Raw genomic sequence first — 10,967 nt, 5'->3', positions numbered from 1 at the left:
AACAAAATGAAATTGGGAATATTTTAGATTTATTGGGATTTTTTAGGAATTTTTGGAATTTTTGGATTTTTGGGTCATGGAGGGGTATCTTGGTAATTTGGTCATTTTTGAAAATTTTGACAAATTTGGATGTATTCAAGGTGTTTGAAATGGGTTTTGATCAATTTTGGGTATTTTGGCAAAATTTGGGAATATTAGCCAAATTTGGGTACCAAGGGCAGTTAGGTAATTTGTTGGAGGTGCATAGGGGCAAAAGACCAATTTAGGCATTTCACATAGAATTGGATAGATATCCATTCTAAATGAACCATGGATTAATATATTGTGAAGATATGGTGTATCCTAGTTCCAAGTCAACACCTAGGGTCGACCCTAAAGTCAAGTAATCCTATAGGGATTCTTCTTGAATTCTCTTATAATGATCTTACCTACTAAATGCTAGAGGTTAAGATCAATATGTGGAATTTCAAGTTGAGTAAAAAGAAGAGTTTTGAATTTCTAATGGTGGGGGTACCTTTTCTAATTTTCTAAGACTAGTCAATAGGAAAGTCCTATGGCTAGACCTAGGCTATTAAAGAAGTTTCTAGACCTCAACCAAAAGTGAGGTCAACATTCCCACAAAGCACTCTGACAAAAGAAATTGATCAACGACGAAGTTGTCGAAATTCATGCTCCAAGATGTGATTTGGTATTTCTTCAGAACTTGGGTCTCCTCGAATCACCAATGGCTCATACCCGATAATATGAGAGTCATCATGCACATAACGCTAAATTAGAGAGATATGAAAAACATTGTGTACTCCTGCAAGTCTTGGAGAAAGAGAAATTGTATGACTCTATCGACTTTCTTCATCACCTCGAAAGGACAAATGAAACTATGTTGAAGCTTTTCAGTTTGGCCAAATCGTGTAACTCCTCTCATAGGTGAAGCCTTTAGAAAAACGTATCTCCGACATTGAATTCAATCTCTTTGTGCTTTTACTCAAAGTACTTCCTCTAACGATGTTAGGTCGCACGTAGTCGATCTCGAATCTAACGAACCTTCTTGAAAGCTTGGTTCACTAGTTGAGGTCTAAATATTTGTCTCTCATTGACCTCAAACCAATGTAAGGAGATCTAATATTTATGTCATAAACTGTTGTGTATAGCGTCATTCTGATATTAGCCTGAAAGCTATTATTATAAGCAAACTTTACCAACATAATATAATCTCCCAACTACCTCTGAAATCCAAAATGCAAGCTTTTAGCAAGTCTTCTGAGGTCTAAATAATGAGCTTCGAATGTCCATATGTCTAAAGATAAAAAGTAGTACTGAAGTCCAATATTATGCCCATCGCTTCTTGCACTTGCTTCCAGAGCTTAGAAGTAAACCTTCCACGTAGTATAACTAGATAGTTTATGTAGAGTTTGACTAATTAAACTATCGAATAAGTCTGCTTGATTGATAAAAAAATGAGCTAACTTAATATATTAACCATAACCCAAATAGTATCATGTCTTGTTTTGATCTCGACAAACCAATCACGAAGTCCATAGAAATCTCCTTTCATTTCCACTTGGGAATGAGAAGGGCCTGCAACAGACCACCAACTTTTTGATGTTCAGCCTTAACCATCTGGCATGTTAAACACATTGCTACAAGCTAAGCTACAACGGTTTTTATACCCCACCACCAAAATAACTTCTTAAGATCTTGATACATCTTAGTACTTCCCAGATGAGCAAAATATGAAGTAAAATATGGCTTACAAAGTATCTTTTGTTGAAGTCCTTTCCAATCTGGAGCACATAATCAATCCTAAAACCTCAAATTGTCATCCTCATCAACATAAAACTCATGCTTCAATATATTCTTTGTTTGTTCTCTAAGCTGTACTAATTTTGCAGCAATCATTTGAGCTGCACAGATATTGTTCAAAAGTGTAGGCTGAACTGACTAATAATACATAACAGGCTTAGTTCCTGTCGGTACAATCTCAAGCTGGAGTCACTCCATCTCCCAAGATAATTGGTGCCCTGAGTGATCATCCAAGTTGCATATGTTGAAGATTTTTTTCTTAAAGCATATACAACAACATTCACCTTATAAGGGTGGTACTGAATCTCCAAATCATAATCCTTCATCAACTCGAATATTGCTTTTGCCTCAAGTTCAACTCCTTTTGAATAAAAATATATTTTAGACTCTTATGATCAGTAAAAACCTCACAAAGAACTCCATAAAGGTGGTGCTTTGAAATCTTCAGTGCAAATGTAAATGTAGTTAACTCCAAGTCGTGGGTAGGATAATTCCTTTCATGAATCTTGAGTTATCTAGAGGCAAAATACTTTGTCATGTTGCATTAGAATACATTCCAATCCTTAATGTGAAGCATCGTTATAGATCTGAAATCCATCTGTGTTACAGAGGATGGTAAAATTGGGGTTGTCACAAATAATTCTTGAGTATATGGAACCTCTACTCACAAGCATTAGACCATTTAAACTTAATGGTCTTTTGTGTCAACCATGATAGGGGTGCAATAATTCAAGAAAAAACCTTCAATAAATCCCCAATAATAGTCATCTAATACAAGGAAATTACGGAACTCAATGATAGTAGTAAGCCTCAGTCAATCTACTATCACCTTAAGCTTTGCAGGATCCATAAAAATTCCAACTCCACTAATAATGTATGCCCAAAATGCCACTTCTCGAAGCCAAAATTCACACTTAGAGAATTTGGCTTAAAGATTGTTCTCTCAAAAAGTATTTAGTGCTCCTCTATTATGTTGAATATGCTCTTCTTTATCCTTAGAGTAAACCAAACTATCATCAATTAAGACAATGTTGAATTGATCAAAGTATGGCTTGAAAACTCTCTTCATCAAATCCATAAAAGCACCAGAGGCAACAACCTCAATGTCATAACTAAAATTTATAGTGCCCATAACGAGATAAAAAACCAGATTCTAAATGTTTATTCTTGATCTTCAACTGATGATAACCCGGTTAGAGGTTGATCTTGAAAAACATAGAAGAACCTTTGAGCGAACAATTTATTTATACAAGGCAATGGGTACTTGTTATTTACGGTTAACTTATTCAACTCTCTGTAGTTGATCCATAACTGCATACTTTCATCTTTCTTCTTCACGAACAAAATTGATGATCCCCATGGTAAAATGCTGAGCTGGATGAACCCTTTATCAAGTAATTCTTGCAATTGGATATTGAGCTCTTGGAGTTCTACATTGACCATTCGATATGATGCTTTAGGAATTGAAGTGGTCCTTAGAAGTAGGTTTATAATGAACTCGATCTCTTAATCCGTTAAGAAGTCAGACAAATCTTCAGAATATGAATCAGTAAATTTTTGAACCACTGGAACATTATCTAAGTTATCAATGGATTTCTCAAAATCTACAACACGAGCTATATAGCCAAAACCCATGAGGGATCAACTTGTAAGTGTTAATCACCAAAATTAGATAAGAAACAACTCCTTTACTACCCTTAAAGAAAAAAAGATATGAGTCATGTATAAAGAAATTCACATGTCTCTTACGATAATCTATAATTGCATTACATATAGATAACCAATTCATACTCAAGATTTCATCAAAATCAGGTAATGGGGATATTATAAGAGTAATAACCATATGCATGTCATTTATAATAATGTCATAATCACGAACACTCTAATGGGAATAATATGAGAGTAGTATTTATATGTATGTTATTGATAGTAATATCATAATCATGGAAACAATGAGTAACTATCACGGTTGAGTCAGATGACAGAGATTGATAAATGTCATTGTAATGAAGAAAACAATGTACTAGACACATATTTGTTTGATATGAATGAATGAGTTTCCTAGAGTCAAATAATACCCATGTCGGCTATCTTAAAATAATGATAATATTTGTCACTATATTAGGAGCTTCACGAGCTTCTTACTGTGTCATAACAAATGCTTGAAATAAGGTCACTTGTCTGGGCTGCTCCGGAGCTTGAGATTGTTGTTGCTGGTATTGCACCTTTGAAGGGTGTTGATACGCCAGCAGGTGGTTGTTAAGGTTGCTGGTACCGCTAGTACTATTGGTACTGTGATATAGGTAGATGGGTTTGATATGGTTGATACGTCGCCACTTACTGCGACTGTTGTTGAGGCTGAAAATATTTTTTCTTCACTTGACCATTTTGGTGATGCTTCTGAAATTGACCTTCATTTGACTTCTACCCCTTATCCTTGTGATGAGACTTCAATTTATTTTTTTCATATGTTTTTCACGTGCAACTGACATTGAACTTTAAGGGGATTATTTTTATAGTTTGTACTATAACAGTTGAAGCATTTGTCGACGACCAAGTTACAAGTTCTAGAATATCATTTCTCAAAATGAACACATTGAGGATTTATTTTTGACTTCTGTGTCTGATGATTCTTATGCAGCTTCTTTTAAGAACTGTCATTGGTTTGTGTATCTGAACTCTTCTGCTCCCTAATATGTTTTTTTCCTCATAGGCATTGATCACAATCAACATGAATAGCTCAATCCACCGGTTCTCTTTAATTCATACACTTGACAGTTGATAGACACCTATGAAGTCCTCTCTCAAGCCAACATCTTCATGTTGATTAATCAAAGGAATGAAACAGATAATCCTGACAAACTGAATCTCATACTCCCAAATGGTCTTCTTTACTTACCCTAGCTTCCTTGAGTCATTCATAAGCTTGGCTTAGTCTACTATAGAAAAAATACTGCTCCAGGAACAATCTCTCAAAAATAAGCCCTAGAAAATATTGTGTTGGGTTTAAATGTGTTGCAGCGGTGATGACCCAAGGAAAATATGTTGAGATTTTCATACCTATTTTATATTATTTTTGATGATATTGCACTTTAAAGAAAAGTATTTTTGATGTTTTGTTGCATGAATGATGAATTAGGGTCATTGGAGCAAAAAGATGCAAAAAGGAGCGAATTTGGAGCAAAAAGGACCAAAATGTGGAAATTTGAACTAGGCCGTCGACGACGCCCTCGACCCCGCCGATCGACGACGCCCTCGACCCCGACGACGCCCTCGACCCCGCCGACGGGGAGTTTTTCCTGAGGCTACAGGACAAAATTCTTCAACGCCCCCCGACGGCGCCTTTGGGGCCGCCGACGGCGAGCTCGGCGGTTATGCCTACTCAAGCTTTGGATAAGTCCAAATTTTGAATGGATGCTTAGGCAACTCTTGGGAAAGCTCATCCACAACTTTAAAAGACTATTTTGGTCGAAAATTGGAGAGCCTGGAGAAGGGGGGAAAGAATCTAGGGAGTAAAGGAAGTGCTAGAGAGAGTTCCTAAAAATTAGAAAGGTTCCAATATTGTGAGGAATTCTTCCAGAGATTGTAAGAGTTGAGGGAAAGTGAGAGATTTCTTCCTCCTTGCTACTTCGAAGAGGAATTTTGTGTGAAGTAAAGAAAGGAAGAGATTCAGAGGAACTTTGAGGAGTGCTCTTGGGAAGAAATTAGGATAAGTTATTTACTTGTTGTAGTTTGTATGACTTTGATTTTATATATGAATTCCGAGTTTTGTTGTGTTTTTCCCATGAGATCTGAGTAGTTTTCTCTGTCTTTCTCCTTGTCTTAAGATTTGCGAAATGGTGATTTGAATTGGTGAAGCCATGAAAGTGTTTAAGAAATTGTGATGATTTTTTTATTTTGATCTTAATTTACTTTCAATCTGGCCAATTGATTTGTTAAAATATGTTGAGTTTTACAACTAAAGTGAAGATTACATCCAAGATTCATGGAGATCAAAACCAAGGCAAATAAATAAAGAAATAATATTATCGGACGTAGAATTGGAGATTTTAGAGTGAAAGACTAAAATCTCCAATTTGGTTTTATCGTTTGGGTGCTGAAGTGTAGATGTTATCCCTCAGGTGAGGGGAACGTGGGAGCTCCGAAGTGAGAGCCGGTATCCTCCCAGCCTAACCGCAGATTCAGTAAACAAGCGTAGGATTAGTCAATATTCTTTATGGTATGTTCCTTAGTATCATTAGTTATTTAATAGTTATTAAAATTACCTATTTTTTTCAATTGTCTATTAGTGACAGATAAGCAAATTGAGCTTCGTTGTTGTGATCAAAGTATTGCTTTTCTAAAATCTTAGTTCGCAGTTCTAAACCACTCCCTGTGGGATCGATATCTAGGACTCCATTAGAGCCCTATATTACTTGAGCGATACGTATACTTGCGTTGATAAGTGTGACTTTACAATTATTGAATATTTATTACGACCATATTTAACTTATATTTTTAAGCATATATAAAGTCGCCCGGTCACCTAACACGCCCAGAGAACCCGGTGACTCACCCACCAATCAACAACTCCTTTGTGGAACTTGAATGTCGTAATGTCCACCTTACATCTTCAAGACATTTTATTTCTTGAAGCCTCTTCTTGATATCATGAAGCTATGCATTAGACTTGATTGGGTCCACCATGTCATTGATCATTGATCATTGATCAAAGATTGGTCCATCACTCAATCCATAGAGCTCCCATTGATAATTGATGTTAGTTAATTAAGTTGTGCCTCCACGGTGGTCGTTAGTGGTACTAATTGAGTGACTTGTCGTGTTGATTGCATCGCTTGCTAAATAGCTGGGATTTTTTTATGCAATTTGAATTGCAAAATTGGCTTATAATGCCTAGATGATGTTTTGCGTTACCACCTTCAGTAGTCCCAGTGGGCTAAACAGGATCAACACGAAAATGGTTAGGGGAACGGAGACCCATAGGAATAGACACGTCATCTATACTAGCTCTCTAAACTTCTCTTCACGAGCGGCTTCAGCGCATCTTCTCTTCAAAACCATTCTAAACAATTGAAATATACACAAAATCACGATTGATTAAATAACTAACTAACAAAAATTACCTTTCTTCTACCCAATCTTAAGAAGACAAGAGATCTGAAATGCAAAATTAAGAAATGTTAAATACAAAACGTTGACTCTAATACCACTCTGTCACACCCCAGATCCAGAAGCTGACAAACCCTAACAATGCGGGGCATAATGAAATGAAATGAACTTTTTTGTATTTTTAAACTGAAAACTATATGAAAACAACAACATAAATAAACATGAAAAATATTATTTTTATTCCATAAGTAATAGTTCACAGATAAAACTGAAAGAAAGTTAGAAATTGACTAAATCAAAATTGAAGTGACAACATAAAACAACTACCCATATTGAAAAAATAATAATAATCGCCAAAGCAAATACTGAGAAAAATACCAAGACAAGAAATCTAAAGCCAAGAAGCTTGCTCCGGTAGAGACAATCCTTATAGTGTTTGAATAAAATATTATGCAAAATATAAATCAGAGAGTTTGAGAAAAATAAATAGTAAATAATAATTATTTATCAAAGCATAAACAATAAAAAAAATTGTGGCATGTAGTATGAACAATAAATATAGATGTTTACTACGTGAATATATAACATCTTAGGTAACAACAATGTTATGAACATCAAATGTGTTAACTTACATAATGAAACATGCAATCACTTCAAATCAATTTTTTTATTCAATAGTTTTAATTTATATTTATATAGTCGATTTTAACAAACATCCTGAAATTGACAAAATCAATACCAACCTAAAGAAGCCTGATTCGTCACTGTGTGGGTCCGTCGACCCTACTAGCCAATATCCAAAAGGGTTCCACCGACGTACATGTCAGTACACAAGCATAACAAATTTTTCATTGGTATAATATGTATTAAATATGTCACTTCACATAAGCTTTTGATATGAGTTTAGATGTAATTTTATAAAAGTAAACAATAGGAAAAGAAAATATCATAATTGCAAGATTTATTCACATATGTAGTAGTTTTGCAGCAATGGAGTAAGACAATTAGTGATTTCATCATGAACAATTATTGAAGCCTATAACAAGTGCAAAATAATAATTGAAGTATCAAGGGCTTGATTGACTATCATATGAAATAACTATGAATCTACCATAAATAATAAGGCATAACGTCTCTAACTTGGAATGATACATACGTCATATAATAAAAAACAGTTACTTACATCACAGTGGTAATAAAACTCTAGATATGTTAGTGGTTCAATTAATGTTGACTAGCTATTCCATTCAAAGTCAAATTCCACAATTATTAGCAATCAAAAAATTATTAAAACTAATTATTTCTCAAGTTAGGTGCAACTTCACTAGCATTTATTAATATTAATAATGATATTATTATTATTATTATAAGAAGGAATAGGGATTAACTTATTTTAATCCTAGAAAATAATAAAGTGATTATAATAATAAATTTATTTGATTTAACATTCACTAACAATATTATTGAAAAAAAAACAGATGTATTACAATGCAAAGAGCTATGGTCAACAAAGAAGGAGACTCAACAATAAAGACGAATCTAAATTTGTTGTCTTTAGGAAAGGAGGACGAAACGGGGTAAAAGATAGGGGTTTCAATGGTCTATGTAAGCTACAATTTCGTTGTTGCTTTCCCAAATAGCTCTGAGCGGGATTGTATTGCAAGGATTCAATCAAAAAGCTGTTGATTTTGTGTGAAACTGTGAGATGAGGGAGGAGGGAGATCGGAGGGTTTCAGTGGTTATAGAAAGAGGCAAGGGAGGGTGAGTGAGACGAGCTGATATCTTGATGCCCTAGCCCACTTTTATAGAGCAGTGAGGTGGTGCGATTGAAGAATTTAGAAAAGTGGCAAGGGAAAGCGGAAATAAAAAAAGAAAAGAATCGCGAGTGTCTACGCCGGGAAGGCAGCGACAAAGAGGGAAATTGAATATATTTTCAAATCTTACAATTTATAGGGAAATTTATCTTTTCTTTATTGATGAAATACACTAAAATTTTCTTGTTGTTCATAATATTGGTATTAAATTTGAAACTCAAATTTCCTTGTTGTTCATAATACCAATATTGGTATTAAATTTGAAACTCTAATTTCTATCGGTCACAACCAATATTTATAGGGAATTGTATTTATATTGATTTTAAAGATTTTTTTTGAATGGAAGCTACTTTTTCTTATAAGATTTGTTAATAGTGTGTTGGCTGTAAGAAAGTTGTCAGTTTTTTTTAAAACATTTATAATTCCAACTTTAATTATCTAAGATTTTTTTTTCTGCACTAATTTTACAATTATAATTAAATAAAAGTACAATTTCCCCAAACAAACCCCAAGCAAATCTGCAAACACACTACATGCTAAGTGTCCGTTTAGCGCAGTTGTAGTGCAACAGCTACCACAGGAAGTTGTTGCCCAAAAAGTTGTTGTGAATAAGCTGATTATCTTTTTATTTTTTTGCAGTTTAAAAACAACTGTGTTGCAGCTGTTTATGGACAAATGAACATTCTACACCAATATACTTTATATTTTAGAAAAAAAATCCACTGCAAAACATGATTATATATATATATATATATATACCTCACTTAAAATTGAGTACCATGATTACAAGAATTAATGAATAAATTATTAAAATAACATTTCATAATATGATAATATTATTTTTAAAATGCAGACGACGTATATCACGAGCTAAGTCGTCCTCCAGGAATACTCTTTATATCCGATTACTCTCGGCGGTGGAATCTTTCAGACTATCTGCCCACCGAAAAAAGTCACAGTTCTCCGTTATTTTCTGTGTGCACTGTAGAATTGTCTCCCGTAACTGTGTCTGACGTTAAGTTAGGAAGGAACACTATAGTCCACAGTAGCACAACAATCCATGGGAGGTACCAGAAATTCTCAAGCTCATCTTCCCTGAATGCTTTAAAAGATCTCATTAGATATAACACAAATAAAATTTGATAAAAGAAGTAATTAATTACACTTTTATGTTGTTCTGAGGTCTAAGAGAACTCAGTATATTAACTAACAAATATGTCACTACAAGAAGACAATAAAACTTATAAAAAATGATTTTTTATTGTCTTTAACCCACGTAATATCAAGCTCATGTGTATCACATATACATATCACAAAAAAAAAAAACCATCTAGAGCTCTTCAAAAACCTTAGCACTGAAAAGAAGAGAGAACTTAGTTGTATTCATTAGGATTTCACATTTGACATTAACAAACAACTAACGGGCCATCCAGAAGAACCCATAAGGTCAAACGCTCATCATAGACCCCTAAAAAAAAAAACAAAACAAAAGAGATGCAAAAGAAAAAAAAAACAATTATAAACAATGTAAAAAAACCAAACTATAAATATCAAATAAAGAATGAATATAAATAATCATAAACTATATAAAATACAAATACAATAAAATAGTGAATCTCTTCAATAACTATTACAATTAATAATATAATGAATACTCAAATTACCCTCTTGCTATCGCATATGTAATTCGTTCCCCTCAACTCTGTCATCTTACTTGCACCTTTCTCATCTTTAGCACAGGTCTCAGGAGCATCATTTTCAACTTGTGACAAATAATGTCCAATATGGTACTCAAATGCTTCGGTAGGGACATGCTCATGATCTTCGTTCGCCCTACAGATGTCGATGTCATTGCGGGAAGGATGTCGTCGAATGTAATTATGGAGAGTCATCGTGACAATCATAATCTGCACTTATTTGGGAAACAAGTAAAATGACATATCAGAAATTATAACTTATTTCTTCTTCCAAACACAAAAAGTTTTCTCATTGATATCACATAAGGAGGGATGTTTTTTATTAAACATGTCTTTTTTGCTTTGCATGACATCGTTGGCTCGCTCAAAGTCAGATATCTAATATCTCGTATCAAGATAGAGCTTGAGATACCCTCATTACAATGGATACCCATCATTAACCAAATAGTATTTACCTGATGTGAATTGCGTGATTAATATTGCAGGAAAAATGAATCAGGAGAGTAGCCTAGTATCAAGTGCACTTATAGGTGGATGTAAGTTGTAC

Source organism: Phalaenopsis equestris, unplaced genomic scaffold, assembly GCF_001263595.1.
Source record: "Phalaenopsis equestris unplaced genomic scaffold, ASM126359v1 Scaffold000256, whole genome shotgun sequence".
NCBI lineage: Eukaryota > Viridiplantae > Streptophyta > Magnoliopsida > Asparagales > Orchidaceae > Phalaenopsis > Phalaenopsis equestris.
This window is presented reverse-complemented; position numbering follows the sequence as displayed.